The sequence below is a fragment of the Phalacrocorax carbo genome, chromosome 4 (genome assembly GCF_963921805.1).
Source record: "Phalacrocorax carbo chromosome 4, bPhaCar2.1, whole genome shotgun sequence".
Taxonomy (NCBI): domain Eukaryota; kingdom Metazoa; phylum Chordata; class Aves; order Suliformes; family Phalacrocoracidae; genus Phalacrocorax; species Phalacrocorax carbo.
The window spans coordinates 51,396,958-51,420,544 of NC_087516.1; the positions used below are offsets into that span (position 1 = coordinate 51,396,958).

At 42.9% G+C, this 23,587-nt stretch overlaps 1 protein-coding gene and 1 long non-coding RNA gene across 3 annotated transcripts in view; one reads left to right on the forward strand and one right to left on the reverse strand.

Moving 5' to 3' along the window:
• Positions 1 to 11,906: 11,906 nt before the first annotated feature.
• LOC135313107 (uncharacterized) lies at positions 11,907 to 14,776 on the reverse strand. The gene is made up of 2 exons (XR_010372699.1): positions 13,766 to 14,776; positions 11,907 to 13,691 (listed from the first exon to the last, which is right to left on the reverse strand). It is a non-coding gene; the product is annotated as an uncharacterized LOC135313107 (long non-coding RNA).
• CCSER1 (coiled-coil serine rich protein 1) overlaps positions 14,089 to 23,587 on the forward strand; it is a 733,964-nt gene continuing 724,465 nt past the window's right edge. Inside the window, exon 1 of one of the 2 annotated variants that reach the window (XM_064449956.1) lies at positions 14,089 to 14,444. The gene's annotated coding sequence lies outside the window, so the exon portion shown is untranslated. Of the gene's footprint in view, positions 14,445 to 14,659; positions 14,766 to 23,587 lie in introns of those variants that run through there. The other variant, XM_064449958.1, reaches the window with a different exon arrangement.

The following is a 23,587-nucleotide window of genomic DNA, read 5'->3' on the forward strand; positions in this document are numbered from 1 at the left end:
AAGGGCCTTCTTGTCTTTGCTCCTTGCTCCTCTGATCATGGGGTCACTTCGCTGTTGCTCTGTGGCTGGAGGACTCACGGGAGAGCCTGTCGTATGGGGCAGGGCTGTTCCTCAGGCATCCAGCTCTGGTACACAAAGGGCCTTGCTGTCTTCATTCCTCAGCTGCAGAGGGCCTGGGGAGTGACTGAAAAAATGCTGTAAAAGGTTTGCCAACACACTGCTGTCATCGTGTGATTAGAAATGCTGAGCCTTGTGTTGCATGTACACCTCTTCTCCCTGCCAATATAAAATTATTTGGGTGCTAGTTACTTGCTGGTTGACTTGTTTGAGAGCATTGCTTAACAGCTCTTGCCCATGGATGTAAGATTTTGCTATTTGTTCAGACACAAATATGCTGAAAATGCTGCAAAGAGCCAACATGAAATTTTGGGGATCTCCATTTTAAGGGTTTGCCCTGGGCGCTGGCTCCAGCGCACACCCTAGGGTGAAGGAAGAAGCAGGACAGTGAGAAGCCTTGCTCAGACACTGTTATATTGGGGTGCTTGGGGTGCTTGGAGGCAGTGGCAAGGACTGAGAGCACAGCCAGGACAAAGCCACTCTCCAGCCCCATGGGCTGACAGAGACCCTCCTCTCCTTTGCACCCAAGCACCTCTCTGTGTACCCAGTCTGGCCTCTCCCGCAGGGAGAGGAGGCGCTTGGGTCAAAGAGACGGTGTTCAGTTTCCCGGGAGGTGGACCAACTTGAATATCTGGTTCTGCCATGGTTCACACGGTCTATTCACTAAAGAGATCAAAGCACGTTTATTTCTGGCACAAGACTGATACAGATTCCTGCAGCCATATGTCAGCAGAGCATGGATGAGCTCTCTGACCATTGCAGTCACCTGACCCACACCAAAACTTCAACACCCCTCATCATCCTTTTTGGGAAAACAGTCTTTTAGCTGCCAGAACAATTTTCCCTATTAATTAGTTTGTAATGATCAGACACGTCAAATTCTCTTGAGTATTTATTATTTTTGATAGTTGCATTATGGATTAAATCATCTCAGGTTTTCAGGCATCCAGGTGGAATAGTTGTGAAACAAGATGATCATCTGACTCATCTAAGATTATGTCATAAAGCACGTTTTGATTCAGCTTAAAGTTTAAGCTATGTCTAGCTGTAACTATAATCAACTGATGAATCATTACTACTTCGCCACTGACCATTTCATTGTTGCTTGGGCTCTGTGACTGGGGAGGGGGGAAAGTGTTTATGTCTAAGATAGAAATTTCCCATCCCTTGGTCCTAAACCATTGTAAATAATTAACTGCATAGCTACCATTCTAATGATTTTATTTGTTTGGGTTTTTTTTTCCACTTTCCTCAGAATTTTTGTCAGCTTGTGAAGAGGCTGGTTAGTCCACAGCCTTACCCCCAGAGCCCTTTACCACATCATAAGCTCTGTCATATGTTAGGGTAACTGGTACTGACTCATACTTTCTTCTACTGTTCCTATAGTTTTTCTACCGTAATCATCTTCACTCATTCTGTCCTGCATTTTCTTTATTCACATAATAATTCACATACTAATGGGATTTTGTCTGAGTCTGTTTCCAAAAAAGTAGCTTTTAGCTGAGGTTTCAGACTATGCTTTCCATCATAAAGATCTGTTTAGATTTGTAAGATTTTATTTATTTTTTAATAGCTGACAATGGTGATCAGCAAGCAGTGTGCTTCATAAAATCCATTGTGAAAAACCATGAGTAGGGTGTTTCTACTATTTGCAGCAGTGTATCAGAGGTAGAAGCAATGTTAGGGCTCTGATGCCAGAGCCACTGATTCTGGCCTCTCCTTTGCCTGATGACTTTATCTGGCAATCCCCCTTTTACAGGGGCTCATTTCTGCCTGTCATGGTGTCATGGTTTTTGATGGGGTAGAGTTAATTTTCTTCACTCTAGCTGGCATAGTGCTGTGCTTTGAACTTAGCATGGAAAAAAATGTTGAGATAACACACAGATGTTTTGGGCTGTTGCTGGGTAGCGCTTGTACTAGTCAAGGACATTTCTAGCTTTCCATGCTCTGCCGTGTGCACAAGAAGCTGGGAGGGGAGGGGGCACAGCTAAGAGAGCGGATTCAAACTGACCAAAGGGATATTCCATAACATGGTGAAGATGCTCCAGAGTGTTGCAGTGCTTGCAGAGGAGCCAGGGTGCTCAGCAGGTCAAGGCCCCCTTCTTGGGGTTTCCCCATGTGTCTCAACACTGAATGTGTATTTAGCATTCAGGCCTAAATTGGGCAACCAGGCTCTCTGGAAAACAAAAACGCAAAAAAAAAGAAGCTGAGGAAGGGATCCTTTGAAACCAGAGAATCCCATGTTGCTTGGAACAGCTAGGAAGTGAAGATTAGAAGAGAGAACTGGAGTTTATGTACATGCCACCCACCCCTTCATTTGGGATCCATAGCGTGACCCTTTTCCGGGAGTTTATTCCAAAATGTGACATTAGTTGGACACATCTTTGAAGTTGGCCTTGCTTTGAGCAGGGCTTGGACCAGATGACCTCCTGAGATCCCTTCTGACCTAAATTATTTCTGCCCAGTGGGGACTGGGTGGAGGACCATAGCACAACATTGCCTGGTTTCCAATGGCTTGTGATTAAAGCAGCTGCATGCGAGAGGCCCAGGTTCACATTCCTGTCCTGCCTGTTTCATGAAAACATGAATCCCTATGATCTACTCCTCAAAGGGGCTGTCCTGACAAACAGGCTGGTTAGATACTCTGGAGGGCTGAGGACTCCCTGGGTTTCTTCTTCTGGAGGTGTTTACCTGAACATACCTTGAGAAAGAGACAACTGGATGGTGGCTACATAGGTTGCTGTACTTGCCTGCAGATGTAAAAGACCAGGATAACAAATGTGGAGTTATTTATGCAGTGTAGATCAGGAAGAGTAGAAAACAGCTTCCAGGCTACTGTGCTTACCTGAGTGTCAGACAGCTGGACTGAGTGGGGATCTGAATGTGACTCTCTGACCCCCGGCTCAAGTCCCTCACTGCAGTAGATGTTTTGGCACTTGCCATGCCTTCAAACAGCTTTCTAGTTCTTTGGGCAGCATCCCTATATAAGCAGTTAACCACACAACAATGTCAAAACCATATTTACAAGCAGGCCACGGTAGCAGCCAGCCCAATGCTGAGGGATTGTAGCAGTCTCTGAATGAAGCTGAAAGGTGTCCTCATTTTCCCCTGCAAATCTGGCCCTTGGCACAACCACGGTGAGGCCCTGGAGGCCTTCTGCCTCTTTTTTCCCTCAGGAAAATCTTACTCTACAAGCAGTGTCTGGAGGCTTTCTTCTATAAATACTGCAGTAATGGGCTTTCCCGCTGGAACAAACGGGTTTTCCAACCACTGCTAAACATCACCTCTCCTTTAAGTGCTGAGTAAATACTAGAATCTGAGTTTGTAGAAACTTATCCTGCGAGAGGTCAGAGCATGGTCCCACAATATGATAAGTAAGATCCAGAGAATTTTATGTAAAACTCTCAGCTTCTGCACATGTGCACGCATAAAATTCTGTTGATGTAATGGACTTTCTATTGCAAAGGGAAACGACTTTTTTGGTTTCTCCTTTTTTTTTTTTCTTCCTCTGACTTGTAGAAGTAGAACTTTTCAGTGTGTATTTCAAATTATGCACTTTAATCATAAATCATTAGACTAATTTATATACTACAACAAGTAGAAATAGTATTTTTGGGCATTTTATTAGAATACAGGGAACTGTTCTGCAAAAACCACTACAGCCCTCAGCCCAACTTCCGTGCATAGTTAGACTGATGTAAGTGGAATTGAAATAAGTGAGTCTAGATCAAGTCAAGGAGCAAATACATTGCAGTGGACCCAACATTGAAGTCAAAGGCAAATTTCCAATTTTGGCAGATACAGGATGTTGAAGCCAAGAAGGATGCTGCAAAACCTGACATTATTTCTATTATTAGCACTGTGTTGAGGATATACCTGCTTCAGATTTCCCTGCCTGTTTGATAATCCTCAAGTCCTGGTTCTTCTAAAGCATTCTACCCAACGTCTCACTGAGGGTCTCTGAAGCTGCGCAGGCGCGTGGGAAAGGTGCGGGCAGCAGGCTGGGAGGAAGCTTTCTTGCAGGGGAAATAACTGAACCCAGGCTTCAAGGGTTGAAACTCTAACACAGCATCTTCCTAGTAGGCCAGTCATGAAACTCATGGCTTTATAGACAAACTTGTTATTTTAAGAATATGCTGTTAAATATCTGATCAGTCTTCTGATAAAACAACCTAGATATTCATGCACTAGAGGATGTGGTGTTATTTTCCTCGCTGTGAAGAGAACCCACATGGTCCTTTTAGATAATTGGGTTGCTGGTTCCTTTTTTTTTTTAATCACTAATTAAATGGAAAACATTTTGAATTGAAGTCAGTCTGTCTCCACTGGCAAACTGCCATACTGAATAGTGCAGGGGCACATGCATTCGCAGCTCTCTTCACTGGCTATCGCATCCAGCAAGGGACAGAAAAAAAATATCTGTGAAAAATGGACTGTTCAGTGGAGATGTAAGTAACAGCAATATTAGACCAATAGAGTCAACAGCATGATTTTTATGTACAGCTGTAATTATTTTCCGCTAAAGAGGGCGCGGGAGAAGTGTAAAGCACAACAATTCCCTTAGCCAGCAGCCTGCATAGCAGAACGGCTGCCGCCTCCTCTCTGCCTCTTGCATACACAGATCAAACAATTGCATTAGCGCTTCTGCTGCCTTTCTTCTCCCACCCTCTTTTTTCACACTCTTTAAAAGCTAAAGCAGAATGGTGTTGGTAGTTGAGCCTAACAGCAAGTTTTGTTTGAACACAGCGTATACTATCCATGATAATTCAGAAATTCCTGCACGCATTTGGAAGGCAAGTTTAAGTAATTTTTAAAGACACATTTCTCCATTTGAAAATAATAAATCATATGTTCTGTTTAATCCTTCGGAGAGCGTGTCTTTGTAAAAATCTAGCTGGTGAAAGTTGGAACGGGATACAATTCTGCCTCTATTCACAGGGATGTTTTCTATGTATTTGTAGATTTAGCATATGTATAGTTCTAAAAAGCATTTTTATATCTTGCTACCTTTTTAAATTAAAAAACCATTACTGTAGAAGAACACATTTTAATATTTCATCTTTATTGCCACCCCTACTACTGTGGGAGCAACTGTTAAGGAATGGCAGCTCAGTAACTCTAGGTGCCTTCTGCAGATAACCGCGTGCTTTTATTTTTTTTTTTTCTTCTACATGTTTTTAAGAGTATTTAGGTCAGGCCCCTAATATGTGTAATTACCTTTCTCTTTAAAGCTGTTAGAGTGTAATTGTCCTCCCGTCTGGATTTTATGTTCTGGCTATTAATGTTATAGGTGCTTTAAAATATGCAGCTCCAAGCCTTGCTCTGTTCCTAATAGCTAAGGCCTAAATTCTATTTTTAGCAAAGAGGCAGGGAGAAACTCTTGGGACTCGAAGTATCAGCGCCATCCTTACGTAGGGAATGTTTATTAATACGGTAGTAGATAATTCATCCACTGATACAACTCCAGGGCTGCCTCCCATAAAAATTACTGGGACCTTTGCCATCAAGTTCAGCAGATGAAAATTTGTGTTCTTCACTTAAGCACTAGCAAAATACATGCAAATTTGCTCATGAGCTTCCACAGCAAGCTTTCTCTTCCACTGAGTCGCTATATCTTCTACAAGGGCTAAAATTTTGTGGTCTTATATAATGCTGAGAGAGTCATAATTTCTAAATAAAATCTGTGCACATCAGTTGGTATTTTCAGAGGTCCTACTTTTTGCAAAAGAAATGCTTCGTATGGACTCAAAAGAAAGTGTGATTTTAAAGAGCACATCCATTTAGGATGGAATATTTGAGGAAGTCTGTGGGAGTTTGTATCCAATTTCCAGTATTTTAATAGGATTTAGGTCCCTAGCTCCTACATACTCTCCACATCTCTCAGACTTATTTAGTCCCCAAAATTTTCAATTAAGACCAGAATTCTGCTGGGCTAAAACACAGACTAAGTGACAATTTCTGCCTGAAACAATCCCTTATGTAATCACTTTAAACATAGGATATGATCAAAGAAAAGAAACCACAGGTTCGTGTGAAAATGCCTTATACCTACTATATAGGAGAAATATTTTGTCTTGCCCTAGTGTTTTTTAAAATTATTGTTTAATGAATAGAATTATCTAACAATTTTTTTTCTCAAAGATTAATTCACTATCTTGGCATTAACTGAAGGACATATGATTCCTCAGGTTTCATGGCAGGTATACAAATGTTTATTGAAGAGAGAAGCATTTAGGGATGTAAATACATGCTGCTTGTTGAGGCATAACTTACTGTTGCCCTTGGGAGGGAAAGACACACTGCATTTGTGTGTGTGTGTTAATGAACACATATTTGATATACTGGCACATTTTACTTGCTACAACATTCAAGTTTTCATTTTCTATTTTTATTTAACGTCCATTCCAATGGCACTTAATTTTCTATGGTCTAGGCACAGGTGAGTTAAACTGAAAACTCTGAACATTAAATAGAGCTGGTAACAAATATTTGTGTTTATTTCAAAACTACTCTGTACATGTATCTCAGAAGGAGCTCATTTATTATCTGTATATGATTCAAAGATTGTAATGATAAATATAAAATTATACTTAGAGGAAGAGTAAGTAAGGGTATAAAAGTCAGGAAGCATTGTGACATGTGAATTATTATCACTACGTATTAGTGAAATAAGTTTTGTGTTTTGAACAGTTTTTCTTATTCTTATAGTTGTGAAGGGTATGTATTTGGCAATGTTTGGGCACCGCTGAAATACACAAATTTCTACCTTTCTACCTGCATTCCCTACGCTGCTGCGTTTGCTAGTGCTTTTGAAATCCACATTACTGAAAATTATTGAAAATTTTGAAATCCACATTACTGTTTAATGTCAGTTATCACATTTATGTGACTATAAATAGCAGAAATAATTAAATTACCCAGGATAGGTTTAACAGACTTTTCTGGTGTTATCCTTCAGGTCGAGTAAACTGATCACCTACTGGGAAAGAAACTTCCACAGGAGAAGAGCAGTAGGGAGCTGGTGCCTTTGCTGAACACCAGACTTGTCCCGTTACCACAGATCCTCTTTTCCAGATGCATGTTCCCTGGGAAGGGATATGTGCTTCAGGGATCTGAGCCAATATATGAGCCTGTTCAAATATTCAGCGGGTGAGGCAACACTGAGCACTTCTATATTTGGGTGAGTGTGCTGATTTTTTTTTTTTTTTGTACTGACTGTGATAATGGGTGTTTGTGATGTTCGTAGCAATAATATTGTGTAATAATAGAGTATGTAATGGAGTAATAAATGCCCTTTAGGATGTGAGCCAAAGCCCAATACATTCATTAAGCAGACTAGATCTCTAGCCACTACAGCAGACCTTGCACTTAAATCAGAATCACAACATGGGTTTCATTGACTGTCCATCTGTAAAAAAGACTAGAATATTTTTGGAAAGTGACTTTAAAATGAGATGTTTGAATAAAGAAAATACCCTTTCTTACATAAATCCTAAGTATGAAGCTGGGCATGATAGACATGAATGTGAAAATGGAGGCATCTTAGCATGTCTCTGAATCTCTGTTTGATTGCACATTGTGAGAGCTTGTGGCTTGATGCCTTCTCTCCTGGAGCCTCATGATCACACAAGCCGGTGCAACAGCCGATGAAGCGAAGCTGCCCTGCTGCAGTAGTGGTCTGAAGGGCAATAAAAGGCACCAACCTCTTGCAGACTTTGGTACAAAATTTGGAAATTTCTGTGCAAGTACTATTCTATAAAACTGCTATCTTACGTTTACACACATCTGCCTGAGACTGTATTTAGCATGCAGTAGCAAATACAAAGTAAGGGTGGTGGTGTGGAAAAGGTAACAGGGTCAGACTGAGAAAGCTTTCTTCTAAGCCCAGCTCAGCAAGGGGCTTCCAGCGTGAGACTGTCAGCTCATTTAGTCCCGTACGTCCACTCTCCAGCTGTAGCCTTAGATAGGGCACAGGAATGTGCTTGCTGAGAATTCAGAAGCACCATATTGTAGTAGCCCATAAAAAAAATCTGCCTCCAGGATTAAAAAGAAGAATCAAATTGGTAGTTAAGTCTAAATGCTTTAATTTTCACTTGGGTACATCTTTACTGTTGTACAGGCATTCAGAGCCTGCCACAGGTTTGTTTGCATGACTACTAAAGATCTAAAAACAAATGTGCTTTTTCCTGTGCTTGAGGAACTATGGAGCTGTTTTATACAAAGACCTCACCTGCCTTCCTGAAAAAGCAGTAGTGACCATCCATGTAAAGCTTTCCAAATTCTTGCCAGCGTGACCTCTACATAGTGGATATACAGAGATAACACATTGAGGGTACTCAAAAGTTATTGTGTATTTATTCCCATTATGTTTTTCCAGGTAGATTCTTCCTACTGGAAATCTCACTGAAAGGCTGTGTGGAAGAACGTTGCTAACTGGATGAGCTTATACATTTTTCTGGGTGTTGCCAAGATTCTGGTTATAGATAATTCAAGCTAGTTCAATAATATAAAACACATGTCATATTCTTCTAGTTTTGATATTAATTCTTATCCTTTGACCAATATTTAAAGCTTAAATAGATGTTCTTACTAGCAGTTTTTCATTTACTAGGCTAAAGAAGCAGAGAAAGAAATGTTTTATCCTCTGTAAGAGTCAGTATAGATTGACTGGGTGCCTGAAGAATGGGCATTTCAGGAGAGAAGTCAGATCTACAGCAGCAGGAGTGAAAGGGCGAATTTGGGAAGGGAGCATTGGAAAGCTGGCATTTTGCTCCACCTGGGTGAACGGTACTGAGCAAAACCTGTGATATGGAGCACCTGTAACAGTTGTAGCAATGGACAGCAGGGCCTTTAGTCTGTCTGTGCTGGAAGCCTTTTCCTTACCTGGTCTTTTAGGTGTTACACTGCGTGCTATATGGGTGCACCTTATAAGTTTCCACACACTAACACGTACACCTGGCCACCCTACATTCCTGCCTCCTCAGATGATGTCTACCTTTTTTTTTTTTTTTTTTTTTGTATCATGTGTGGTCTTTTGTCTGCAAAGTAGGGAAGCTGCTGCTCACTAAACATATGAGGAAAACTATTGTAATTCCATACTAACTGAACAACTTTAGGTGCTATTTAGGCCTAAGGCAAACCTAATTAATGAGACTTAAATGCAGAATTTGCTCAGCCCCCCAGGTTCAATGGTACTGTGGAAAGCTCCTGCTGTGATGATGCATTAGAGTCATAGATATGATAAAATGAGACATACATTCTTTTTTTTAAATCCTCTATTTTCTGGTGCAGAATACCACCCTCAGACTATATTTTCAATGTTAACACTCAATCTGTTTCAAACAGAAATAAAGTTTTCCCTTTCAGCAGGTTTCCTTCCTATTCCCATTTTGTACAATGGATAAATAACAAGGCTGAAAAGAATGCTTGTCAACTTCAGTTTTGCCAAACATGTAAATGTTACAAAAATAACCTTTAAAAAATTCCCAGACAAACCAAAGTATTTCCTCAATTTCAGTATAAAGATTACAAAGCTGAACAGACAAATTACAAACAAATAAACCCTGGTAGCCTGGAGAACCAAAATATTTTGCCATGGGGATCCTCCAAGCGAAAGAGCTCAGAAAGAAAAGAAAAGAAGTCTACCGTATGTGGACTTCTGTTGTCCAAATAAAAAGGCATGGAAACACACAAGGCAGCTGCTGGATGCTTTCATTAGCTGCTGTTTGTGAAAATATGATGTCCAAATCTGGAGTCCTTTGGATTTACGTACCCATGTGGAGCTTCAGGGATTACAATGGAAAACCAGGAATTTGCTCTGGTTTGGATTGGACTGCAGGACTGGACTCTCAGGCAGTGTGCACTGATTTTACTGGGAAAATGTCCCTCTGAGTTAGGACTGTTAAATTTTTCACCACAGCAGTTTGGCCAGTGAAACGCTGGAATAAATACATTTACTTTACTTATACAAAACTGCATTCACCAGTTATGGCATGTTTCGCTATGGCAAAGTAAACAAACTACTGCTAAGCTCATTTATAACAAATATTTGAGCTGATAAGGTTTTTACCATTTTGATTATACCGATAACAGTAAAGCACAAAGCTTGCGTATCAACAGTGCTTAAAACCAGACTAGCTAAAAACAATGTATTTACCAAGCTGGTCTGTGAAAGAGAAATCTTTTTGCTGTACCTTCTGTGGTACAGTTATACATTCACTGGCATCACAATTTTCAGCAATGGATGATGGCAATATCTGCATTAACTGTTTGAATGGTTTGGGAGAAAAAAAAAAAGCAAAGCACAAATCGATGAATTGAGCTGTTTTAAGACTAAACAAGGTGTAAAGTTAGAGCATGGGGATTGACGCTTTTTCAGTGCCAATCTGGAGATATTTCATCAAAGGTAAATACATGTCAGTTATCTCGCTACAGAGAGTGTCAAATAACCTTTCTGTGTTCAATATAATAAACTAAATTTTGAGAGTGTAAGGAACATTTCTCTTTTTGAATTAATAGAAGTTCTGTATTTCTAATTGTAATTGTTCTTCCTGGCCTCGGGAGGGAAGTTGGTTATCTTCCTAAAAAGTGGTGTCATTTGTGCCGTTGACACTGAGGGAGCCCAGAGACAGGGACTATAAACCAATTTACAGCCCATTGAAAAGGAGGGGACAAAACCTGTGAACACTAATTTAAAAACTCCTTCAGATTACTATTCTTTCCTGAGTAACTAAAGCAGACTTCAACCTCCTTTGAGAGTTTTAGCGTTAGCATGATAAAATTCATTGCTTTTGACAACTGACCAGTTTCAGTGGCAGTATTTATTCAGTACAGTGCACGCACACGGCACTATGCTGCAAGTGGAAGGTCTCTTGATTAATCCTTGCTCCAAAGGTGTAAGTGGATATGATCGTACGCAACACAAAACCAATACATATTGATTCGCATGACAGTGCTCTGCTGAACAGATGTTTCTTTAAAGGTGAGTGGAAGCAATCCGGTACAGGAGGCCTCCTTTGCCCTCTCCTGGCATGGTAAGGTAAAATAGGACCTGATCAGAGTGCTTCATGGTTGCTGTGGAGTAGCAACACCCCCGGTGCTAACCTGGCTCAAATAGTCTTGATAGAGAAAAACCAAAGAGAGAAGTCCATGCAACCGTACAAAATGCCCTGGAGTACCCCAGTGTTGAGGTTAGGTTACTCTCCCAGCCTGTGTTTGTGAGTCACTGCTTGGCATACACAGCTGTCCTCCCAGAACTGGCTCCTTTGAGGCTCATTAAATGCTCCTACAAACCAGAGATTAATCTGTTTTTACCCCCAAAGGACTGCTTATGTCTATGGCCAGCCTCAAACTCCATGCAGTTTGGGTCACTTGTGCAGACAACCATGGAGTGTCTGGCCTGTTGAATAAGGCAGACTAGCGCTTACTTCTCTGAGCTAAAGACTTGTCTCAGGAATACAGAGATGCCTGTCTGGCAAAGGGCTGAGGCCTTGAAGAAGGTCACGCAGGGATGCATGCTCAACCCCTGTGGATGTGGCTGTTGAAACCAATTTGACCTCACGTGCCTCAGCTCCCCCTGTGCCTGCCGTGGGATGGATCCACAGGGGATGATGTGGGGAAAAAATAAAGTGATAAAAGTGTGAAAAAAACCACATCCCCCTTATGTATTAGGAAGGAGGCAGCATGCAGTATGGGGGATCATGTGAAATCACTGGTCAGGCAACAAGGAAGGAACACAAACTGAGGGGGACTGGAAAAAGCAGACAAATGATGCAAGGGAGAGACATCAGTCGTAGTGACTTTCAGGACGTTTATTTCTCAGTCAGTGAGAATGTCTTTTTCCGAGATGCGCATCTCTGAACCTGGAACTTCCTCTTAAGGATTCATTGTGCTAGCAAAAATTAATGAAGATTTTGGTGAAATACCCTGTCATACAGAGAGCCTTTCAGTAGGAAACTGGTGGGAGAAGAGAATCAGGTTATGTGTGCTTGGGCAGGTCCAGGGTGTGGTGGCCGTAAGTGTTCCTCCTCCCGTAGCTTCCACAGCTATTTGCTGGGCTGTCAGTAGCAAACCTACTTGAAAACAGATATTGCTCGATGCTTAAGGTTATTACAATGTTTGGGGCTTTAACACCCCCCTCCCCCCCCTTCACTAAAATGCAGTTTAGTGTTGGAAAAGCTGCCGTTACGCTGTACAAACTCTGGCTGCTGTTCGTCTGCCTGTGTCACTGGGCTGATCAAAGCCTCTCCGGCTTCACTGGAAGCATCACTTGTGAGTGCGTCTGGAAGTGCTGCTTAATCACAGAGGCTCACCTTTCAGGGCAATGACAGGCAGGAGAGCTTATAGAAACGTGCCCGGAGAGTCGGAGTTAACCATTAGGAGGCTCTGGGAATCTTCTGCTGAATACAAGGAAGAAGGAGGAGGGCAAGAGATGGAGTTTGAAAATCATGCAAGGCTCTTAGGAGAACCCTGATTCAGCAAAACACGGATTCCTCTGCCTCTAGCTTCAAGGCTGTCTGAGCTTAATAAAGCAGCTAAGCAGACCCACCATTTTAGTAACGGCAAATACCCCGGTCTTCACTGAGACAGCTCACGGGCGTAGAGTTGAGTACGTGCTTAAATGCTTCGCTGGGTTGTGAACTGGCTTTGAGTAAAAACGATCTGGTTACTGCACGCTCTTGTTGGAAATTCCCAAACTGTGAAGTTAGGTACTTTCAATGAACACCTACTCTTGAGGCAGTGTCACATGAGATTCTTTTGCCTTTTAAATGTGGATGACAGGCTACTAAATACCTGTTTCTGTCCACGTAGCATCACTGTGGTGCTATCGTGTGCGGCACACCCCAAGCTTTGCTCTGTGACTGCTTCTGCGCGCTCACGCAACCTTATTCAGGATTTCAGCAGAACCTCATTGTTGCTGTTAAGTTGTATTTTGTGGAAATGTGGAAATTCTTCAGAACTCCGTTGGCTCCATCCTGATCTGCATTTCTCTGTGTAAGCCTAATAGCAAAAATTTCTTGAGCAATGATGTTACAGAATGAAGAACACACTTTGCTCCCGTGGAGACTTAAGTCTGCAAAGTCAATGAGTTTCTCCAGTGCATTGACTTATGCATGTTATTTTTTGTAATAAGAGGGGACAGGGCACATATCTGCAGTCTGTCACCGGCAGATCGTCACTCATTTTACTCAACTGATGTCCTTGCTGAGGCAAGATAGTTCACTTTGGCGTGTGATGCAGGAAGGATCCCATATAAATTGGCAAGAAAACACCGTATGAAAACTCAGTCGTAGTTCTTAAGTATTAGTTGGAGAGAACATGGTTATTCCTCTGTTTTACCTTTTCTTTCTGAATTGATGAGGGAGTTAATTCATCAGATTTAAGTGCCGTGTAACTGCCCTCAGCCCTGACCCAGTATTCCAGGGAAATCGTTCCTGCTCGCACGCTGGTGGAGACGAGACCTGCCTTTGGTGTGGCGACCACTTCTTAAACGCTGTTGCCTTCTTCCCTCCCGAGGGCGGGCGGCGCGCTGGGATGGCGATAGAGCGGCTGGAGAATCATTACAAGACATGTATCTGGGAAGAGGATGAGGAAGTGAAATCAGAGGGCTCCGCCGCCCTACGGGAAAGGGGGGAAAACGGGTAAATACCGAGCTGACGGCGAGTGTAAACACACGGGAGCGGAGCCGAATTCCATCCGGGGAGAGTCGGGCTTTCCCCCCGCCTCGCGTGTTTGCCTCTCGCGTGGGGAGGCCGGCGGAGCGCTGGCGCCGAGCCCGGCGGGGTGCGGCCCCCCGGCCCCCGCCTCACCGGTCCCGCCGCGGCGCGGGGCAGCGCCGGCAGGTGGCAAGGCGGCGGGGGGGGGCGTGGGAGCACGGGCGGCCACGGACACGCGCGGCAACCCCCGCGACGGGCGTGCACGCAGACACACGCGCCCCGCGCCCCACGCACGGATGCGGTGGTCCCACACGGACACGCACACAGAGGCCACGCCGCGGGCACACGCGCCCCGCACCGGCACACGCGCGGAAGCGCCGCCCCGGCCCGCCCCCGCCCGCCCCGCGCGCCGCCAATCCGCCCGCCGCGCACACACACACGCACACGCCCGGCCGCAACATGACTGACGGACCGGCCGACTGACTGACAGACACACGGAGGTGCCGCTGCCGTTCCGGAGGGATTATTCACCCCGCGCCGCGGGGACGCAGGAAACCCACCCGCCCACCCAGCGCGGAGCGGGGCGGCGGCGCTACCGCGGGGGGCCAGGCGGGTCCCCAGCCCCCGCCGGCGGACGGCTGAGCGCCCCGGGCGCCGCAGGAGCCCGGCGAGGTAACGCGTCTCCCCCGGGCGGTACCGCCGGGCTGAGCCCGCCGGCGCGGCGCGGGGGGGGGCGGCCCAGGCCGCGGGGTGCCCCGGGGCGGCGGTTGGCGGGGGGGCGGCGGGGGCCGCCCGCGCCCATCACCTCAGCACCTGAGGGGCGGGAGGCGAGGCGGCCCCCCCGCGCCTGGCACCGCCTCGCCTTCCCTCGCCTTCCCCGCTGGCGGGGCGGCGGCTCCCGGCCGCCCTGCGCCGACCCGCGGCGCGGCTGCGGCGGCGGATCGGGGCTGCCGGTGCCGCAGCTCCGCGCTGATCCCCGGGAGCCGCGCTCCGGTAGCGGCGGGGATTAGCGAGGGCTGCCGGCGGGGGGGGACGGGGGACACGACGCCGGCAGTAGCGTCTTTGTGGCGGGGCGGGCAGGGGCTGGGCGCCCGCAGGTGTCACCGGGGGCCGGCCCCGGGCAGCGGCGGGGCCGCGGTGCTGGCGGGGGGGCCCGGGGGCCCGGCGGGCCCGGCCTGCGGCGGGGCACAGCGCGGGGGGCCGGTGCCGCTCGGGGAGCCAGCGCCGGCCTCGCTGCTGCAGGTGAACGGGAGGAAGATCCGGTCCCTTGTTTGTTTGGTTTTGGCGTTTCTTCTTTCCTTCTTTTTATTTATTATTATTTTTTTTAATTTTATTTTTGCCTCTTCACCGCTTATTGAGCAATCGGCAAATGACCTGTGGGGATGAGAGGGAGAAGCGGCTTCCGAAGTGTGCATGGGTAGGGCCGGGGCACTGGTGGCTGGCTGTGGCCTTGGCCGTGGGTTTGGGTTCGGAGGCAGGAGCCGGAGGATGCTGCCCGTGTTTTGTAAAAACGCATAGCGCGCTTTAAAGGTGGAGCAGATGGTGATGTTAGCGCTTGTTACAGAAGAGGTTTGTGAAAATCCCTCTAGACAGTTCTTGTGTTGTTTCTTCTGGCTGGAAGAAGCAATCTTTCACTTTTGGCAAGGAAAAGAAAGTTACTGTGAGTTGTCTTGCAAAGGGACAGGGTAGTTCTGCTTTTCTGCAGGGAAAGGGAACCGCTGCCCCAGCTTTATGCTGCATCTCGCCTTTGAGGCTGACAACAGTAAGTGGCTTGGCATAGAATGAAACTGCGGTACGCTTTATTTTCTTACTGCACACCTTTACAGTTGAATGTAACTAGAAGGGAGATTCAGAATCTCCTCTTATCCTCTTCTATGCCAGATGTGTTTTTCTATCTAGTATATATTGCACTTGAAATGTTAAACTCTCGGGGGGACATGGAGATGGGGATGTGAGGCGAGGTCTACTAGTTACTTCAAACAATTCTCTTTGCTCATACTTAAGAAGCAGAGAAAGGAACATGTTGTAAAAGCAGCTGAGGAATATATAAAAGCGAAATATTAATGAACTGGAAAAGCTCAGATAGCAAAAACATTGTACCTCATCATTCCGGAGGGTTCTTGTCCTCTTTACAGCTCCTCATTGTGTGCCTCTGTAGTACAAGTGTAATTTGTATAAAGGACAGCAATGTTTGTATCTATCTATCTAGAAGTAGTAACAGTACATAAAATCTTCTGGTTTTTTGTATTGGTGATCATCTCTGCAGTGGCTTGCCTTAGCCATGTTTGTGAGGCTGCTGTAGGACAGAGAATTATTGCAGAAATAGTAAACAATATTTCAAGCTTTTTTTTTTTTTTTTTAAGAAATGGAAATGGCATGGGGGGGCTGATGGAGACCTGGAATAACCTAGAGGAATGACTAGCCTTAGAAAGTCCTCTTACAGACATGATGATGACTCTTTTTACCCTGAAGTTATTATTAATCTCTAGCATCCCAAATGGAGAGCAACAGCCCCTAAATAGGCAGTGCTGTCTCAGAAGAAGGTAATAGATGGCTGTCCAGGATCTGCTGAAAGTGTGTCACACAAACAAGGGATATTTTCTGTGAAGTGGGGTTCCTGTACCCCCTGGAGTCAGGCATGCAGTGGTCCCTGTAGTTTGAAGAACTTACCCGGTTTGGCTTGGAGGGACACTGTGCAGCAGCTCTCTGCACCAGTTTGGTTCAGTAGGAAAGTTGTCTCTCAGCCCACAGGGTGACACCCTGTAGCCCTGGCTGTAGCCCCTGGTGGGACTTCCTGTAATAGCTGGTGAACATTTAGCTTGAGCAAGGCCTGTCTTTTGGAGAGCTTGGTGCAGGCCTGAGTAGGGGGATAGACATGGGGAGCTGTACTGGAAGGAGGACCTGGAACAGTAGGTGTAGGGTATGAACCATGTCTGGGATACAAGAGATAGAGTTTGGTATTTAAGTCTGCTAGTCACAGAAGATGCTGAAAAAACATCTTGTATCCTTGGGTCTAAGTACATGGTTGTGTGAGAGCCTGACCTCTCATGCTACATAAGCTGTGTGTGGCTGAATTTCTCCCTCTTGATTCGAGCCTAAGGCCTCACATAAGCCTTTGTAGTTAATAGCTGGACGTTGAACAACTTAAAATAAATTTGGTGATGTTTTTGTTTGCTAGATAGTGTTTTGTAAATTGCAAGAGAGATGCAGAGATGTTGCTCCATCTGGACAAATTCCCACTCCTCCGTGGAAGTTCATGGAAGTTACTATCTATGGCTTTGTTGGATTAGCACATCTGGAGTATTTGGAAGGCCAGAATTTCATATGGTCGATGTATGGTTTTTATATGTTGGGAACTGTGTGGATACAACTCGCTGGGAAAAGTATTTTGTCAAAATAAACTTAATGGTAGATTTTGAAAAACATAGAAATCTGCACATTCTGAGGGTGTGACACTTTCAGAGTTTGTTTTCACTGTACTTCTGGAGGTGCCCTAGTATAAGGAGGCTGCTGTGTATTCACCAGGTGTTACAGACCTCTGAGGCAAGGGAAGAAGTGAAAGCTGCAGTTACTTTTCTGAGGTTGATTAATCAAAGTAAAGCATGAGGTGAAATAGCATTTGTGTGGCAGTGAAAGTATTAATAGAAAAGAAACCTTATAGATGCTTGAAGTCGAATTAGTAAGCAGTGCATACTTTATTTTTGGAGTAACTACCAACTTGTTAGGGGGAAGAACTGAACTATATCCTTTATCTTGCAGAAGTTACTGCTTGTTTTAAGAATCAGTGCATCAGGTCTTCCCCTTTTGAGTAGTTTTGCTGCAGCTGGAGGGGCTTCTTGGTGGGGTGGGGTAACAAAAGGAAACCTACACATGGCAAGTAGGGGCTGGGTTGTTTCCTGAGGAATAACTATGCATCTTCATCAGGTTTTTGTCTCATTACTATCATTGCAGAGAACTGCCAAATAAATGCAATAAACTGGGTTACCTTGATAAATTAAATAGACTTTTTTTTATTAGACTTCAGCCATTGAATGCATTGGCAGTGGGAGATGGCATGTAAAATACAGAACTTGTAAGCACTTAAAACGTGTTGTGTGATTTGTACTCGCAACACTTCGTGTATAGGCCCTTGCTGAAGCACAGGAATATAACTTTGAGATTATGGAAGATGCAGCCATATATTTTACATGCAATTTATTAAACCTGTGTAGCTGTTAGCTAGTTAAACATGTGGTTACTTGTGCTTACTACTTTTCTACTTGTTCTCACTGCACTATGTGGCAGACTGTATCGCTTGGATAATGTAACTTCGCACACTCTGTACCTGAAGACTGCAGTATCATTTCCCCATTTTATGGTAATAAAATGTTAATGTTTCTTACAAAGTCTCCTGCTTTTACCTGGAATGTGATCTGTCCTGTACGGGATAGTTGCTTTATAATAAGATACAATAATAGTATAAGGGAAGAAAAACCACAGGCAAGCAATAAGTAGAAGCAGAAAAGTCCTGGATATGGAAAAAGCAAGAAACTTTAAAAATGTGGGCTGCAGTCTGTTGTTGCATGCATTTTGTAATTCTGCATAAAAAACCCTAAAAAAACCACAAACACCAAATACACTATTGAGGTGTATTATAAGATCTGAAGGATGATATTTTTGTACCTGAATCTAAGTTGACTATAGATGGTACTATTTTTTCCCTGGTAATTGCTGTGAAAGCCCCTGTGAATATTAAGGTATGAATGTGTAACTATTTTCTTCATAGATGGGAAATTGAAGCAGTGATTGTGTTGAAGTCACACAGCTGATTTGTGATAAAGACAGTCGAACTGCACTATGCATCCTGAGTCCCACAGTTTTATCTTAATGACTTAACTGTGCTAGTATAGGGGGTTTTTTGTGTGGGTTTTTTTTGTGTTTTTGGTTTGGGTTTTTTTTTGCTTAGATGTGGATACTTCCTTTAGATCCAGTTGCAAGATTTGGGTGTAAAGTTATGCAGTGTTTTCGCTATAAAGACTAATTACTAACGGATTTTTTTTTTTTCAGTCTATGAGAAAAAGCTGTTCCAGGGTCTTATTTTGTTAAGTTTGAGAGAAAGCAGTTCAGCACTCCTGGAATGTAATGACACTTTTACATTATTTAAGGAAATACTACTTAATTTTTTATAATGCTCTAGCATATCAGTAATTTGAGATCCAGCTCAGTCAGTAATGCTTTATAGGGTCACAGCTGTCTTCCAGTGTGAAGAACCAGTTGTGACAGACTGGTAGGAAGCTTTAAAAAATACTCTTTGCCTATACATTTTGGTAGTGCCACATCATTGCTTCTGAAAATATATTGATTGGTTCTAGTGCCTTTCCAGATCCAGCTGCTTTTTTCTCTGTTTTTTCTTTCTCTCTTGTTTTTGGGCACCTCTCCAGCTCCTCCTTTGATGTGCCGTCTTGATGCAATCTCTTCGGATGTTTTAACATGAAAATAGCAGCTCTCAAGTGACTTACTGATTTTATTTTTTTTTTAATAGTACAGTGAGGTTTAGATTTGGATGAGAGTATGGAAGTATTCAACAGGCTTCTCATCTCTGTGCTCCTTGTGGTGTAGTCTAAACCTCATCATTTGAAGCAGAGCCTGTGAAGCAATGACATCTGTGGAAATGTCAGCTTCTAATGATGTTAACCTGTCATTGTTAGCCACGTGGCAAAATCTCAGACCCTGAGAAAGATGGAGTGACCTGGTACAGCCAGAACGTGGCAGGAGGGGTGTACTGTGCTAAGGTGGAAATGACAGCTTCTGCCCCCTCTGCCAGTAACTGGAATACACCAGCATTTTGTGCTTTGTATTTTATTCTGTGTACTGGGTAGTACTTCCAAATTCCACAGTGTCTTCTACCTGTATTTAATGTAGTGCTAATCCGGGGGTTGTATGCCTGAACTATCCTGGCTCATTTATTGATTCCTTATAATAAGAAATATTTATCTATACTTATATTTTTATATTTATTCCTTTATTCCTGAATTGTTTTGTATTAATTTTTTACTGTGTGACTGGTGTGGAGAGATGAGAACACCGAAGTTTTGCTATCAATTCTCAGAGAAGTTTTGGCTATTCAAGCCAGCGGCAGAACTGCCACTGATTTAAATAGGAGCCTTGGTGGCTGTTTTAACAGGTTTTATAACTTCAAAATATGCAGGCTGGGTTCTTGATGACCAACTGAACATGTGGTGGCACAAGTACAATGGCAATAGAATAACAGTCCTGCCAAAAATAAGATTGCCTTTCATCTTCTTTATTAATTGTCACCATACGTATTACTCTTATTTGTGCAAGAAAAATAATAGTTATTCTGCTGTTAACACAGAAGCTTTACATAAGAACTTAATCTATATATTGAAAGGATGAAAGTGTTAAGAAGCTAATTTCTTTTTGCAGAATTCAGAAATGTTAATAAACTGCCTTGGTAAGCAGATTCTTCCAATGATACATTAGTGGTGGTTTTTTTTCCTCTTGATATTGCTGAAGGGAGGTAACTGGCAGAAAATGGCGATAGGGAAAGTGATGTAGCTTTCTCCATGTTTATTTAAAGTGGTGCTGCAAGTTGATGTACATTCTTCCAGATTTATAGACCTCTCAAATAGCTTGAGAGTGGATCAGGCTTCAGTTGTGAGTGCAAGGTTTCAGTTGTGCTTAAAATGACAAAGTAGCTGTAGATAATAAATATCAATACATATTACATCTTTAATATTTCTTGATACTTAAAGCAAGTCTTGTTGGGATACATAGCAACTGTGGGAAATGGCATTTACAAATTGATACCATGTAACACAAATGTGAGTTTCGATATGCACGTAGAAGTGCAAATGTTGTGGTATAATAATTTGTTGTGTGACTGCTTGGCTATTTAAAAAAAAACATGTAGTATGCGAAGGCACACCTGTACGCCGTCCAGAGGCAGTCTATGAGGGCATTCTAATTGCTCCACCTATGCTCCTTCAGTTAGAGATTAATGAGCTGCCAAGGATCCTGGGGTGGGAGAGCAATGTAGGTGTCTCCTATTCTCTTTTGGTTTTGCTGTTTCGCAGTGTAAAAGTAGACGTGCTATAAGAAACGTGGTGTGCAAGAGTGATGGCAGGCTCTGTCCTCACTGGGAGTAGCAAAGCAATGTTGTTTTGCTTTGTGTGACTTCTCTAGTGTTTTGTAGGCATTGTTATTGCGCTGATTATACTGTGGGTAGAAGACTCAAGCACCCTAATTTATTAGTGCTTTGAACCCATTTTTTTAATGCAGCAGTTGTAAGCTCCGTGAGAAATGTTGGCCCTGTAAGCCAGTGGCAACACTGCTACTGATTTTAACAAGGCCTTGATTATACCCTTAAATAATTTTTCAGTGTCTGCTACTTTGTTTTGTACAGCATTTATTTTTGTCAAGGACTGATTTTTTGAAAGTTACCAAACGCGTACTGTTTTGGTGGTTTTTTGTTAAATCATTAATTTCTTAGTGCCCCTAAAAATTAGGTTATCAAAATTTTTCTTACAGTGAGTTGAGAGTGAGGAAGAGTAGGAATTTTAGAATGGTCAAGACCCTGCAAATACAATTGATGTGAATAAGTCCAGTGTATTTGAAAATAAACTGTTCTGTACCTATAGGCACCTATTTTATACTAATGGTAATATGCAAGGGCAAAACACCAGGTGAGAGACAAGCTGTTTAGAGTTTTTATGAAGTCCAGCTGGAGCCGAGGTTAAAAAGACCAGGGATGTTAGAAGGATTGCCTGGGTTTTAAATTTCAGAAGCTGATGAATAATGGGAAAGTAGAAGGAAGACTATACGATTTGGGAAAACTGTGTTTCAAAATAAAATTGTGAAGCGAGTTGCGGAAAGCATGTATATGGAGTACATGAGGAAGTAAAAGGAACACAGGGAAATTAGTTTCTCAGCTGTTAAGAGTTGACACCACAAATGGCTTCTTTTTATCTGTTAATCTTTATTTTATAGCTAGCAAACTCTGGGGCATCTGCTGAGATGGAGAAGAAAAAGACATAGAGGAGAGGTGGTGGGGAATGGAAGAAAAATCAGCTCTTACGTTCTCCCAGCTTCGTACTTTTGTTATACTCTATGACAAAAGGGATGTTAGAAGTAATTCAGGGATTAGTCACATTAGGCACAAGGTAATCTCCATCCTCTCTAATCCCTCATCTTAACTTCCTGATCTTGGTCAAATATGTTTTTGGTGGCTGGCTGTCTGGCGGGGTCTCAGCAAATTTCACACCAGTCTTTAATACTTGCTTGTGGCCGCTAATGAGGGGGTAACGTACAGTTGTATTTTTAATGTGCAGAAAAATCAGTTTGAACTTTTTTCATGTACAGTTTGGCATGAGCGAAGAGCATGCAAACAGCCACCTTATGTGGCATAGCTGAAGGCCTAATAACTTGGTTATGCTTTTAAATCTTCTTTGTCAGGAGATGTATATCATTTATACCTATCATAGTTTCAAATTAAGAGTGTTAGCAGATGGAGAAGATGAGGGTGTTAAGACTTGAATGAACCCTACAGTGTCTAGGGAATATTACATATCCCTCTAAGCAACTCACAGGATGGGTTAGCTAAAACTTCAATCTTCTGGGGTAAATACTGCATGTGCACATATTTTTATACATATATAATAAAATTATTCTTTGTGAAAGTCAGAAGGTAAGCTGTGGTGCTTTCAGTTGAAAGCTGTGCTCTGTTCTAGATGTAGAATATCGAATAGTTCGGAAAAAAGGATTTCTTTCATTTACTTGCTCTAGTACAATAAAATCCAAGCATAAGTTCACAGCTTTTAAAACCTATTCTAAGATCTCTAAATACTTCATAACTGGGGAAGGGGGAGAAAATAACAAAACAAAAAAATGCTACTTATCCTGGTTTTAAGGAGTTTAATATGTTGTGGGCAAGAGCTTCTGAAAGCTCTATATTAGCAATATTACTTGTAGCCTTAGTTTAAGAGGGCCTTAGGATTCATTGAAGAAAGTAAGCAAGAAGTTAACTATTGGAAAAGGGTGCAAGAATTCTGGAGTTTCTGTGTGTTTTCTCATGCCTTCATTTGAATTTGGTTAGATTCTACAATGTAGCTATTTTATTGTGATTCTATATGCTTTGAAAATAGTCAAGGGGGAAAAAAAGTATATATAAGGGAAGCAGTTTTCTGCTCACATTAATGATTCTTTTTTCCTTCTAGTTTGCAATTGCCAGGACAGTGCATGTAACTTCCAAAATGCTGAAGTTGAACACCAGAGAAACTGTAAAACACTTACATAGCACTATATCTTTAGACAACGTTTTCTAAATATAGACTAAGTCCTTGTCATAAAGAGTTTGTATAGTTAAAATAAAACAAGACTTGACATGACGCAGAACAGCTTGAGAGAGGCATGAGAGCTATTGGTGAGGAACTCTGAGGAACTGAACAACTGTTTCAAGTCAAGGATTTGAGGAAGGCTTGAAAGGATGATGAAGATGGTCCACTCACCCAGGTTGTTTGTTTTTTTTTTTAAAGAAAGTATATATATGAGTGTTTGAATTCCTTTTGTTGCCCAGGTTTTTGTTGCAGTTTTTCAGAAACCGCTGTTTGTCTAATTTAGATAGTAAAAACAGTAACTATATGAAATCTATGGAGATTTTTTTAGTAATAAATAATGAAGGAATTAAGCGCACATTTGTAAAAAGCTTATGGGTCTAGATCCTCAGCTAGTGCTATAGTACTGCTTCCTTCAATGGAGCCAAGCACAGCTATTGCTTGTAGCTCCTGTTTGTCCTTGTATTTGTTAGGCTGAGTAGT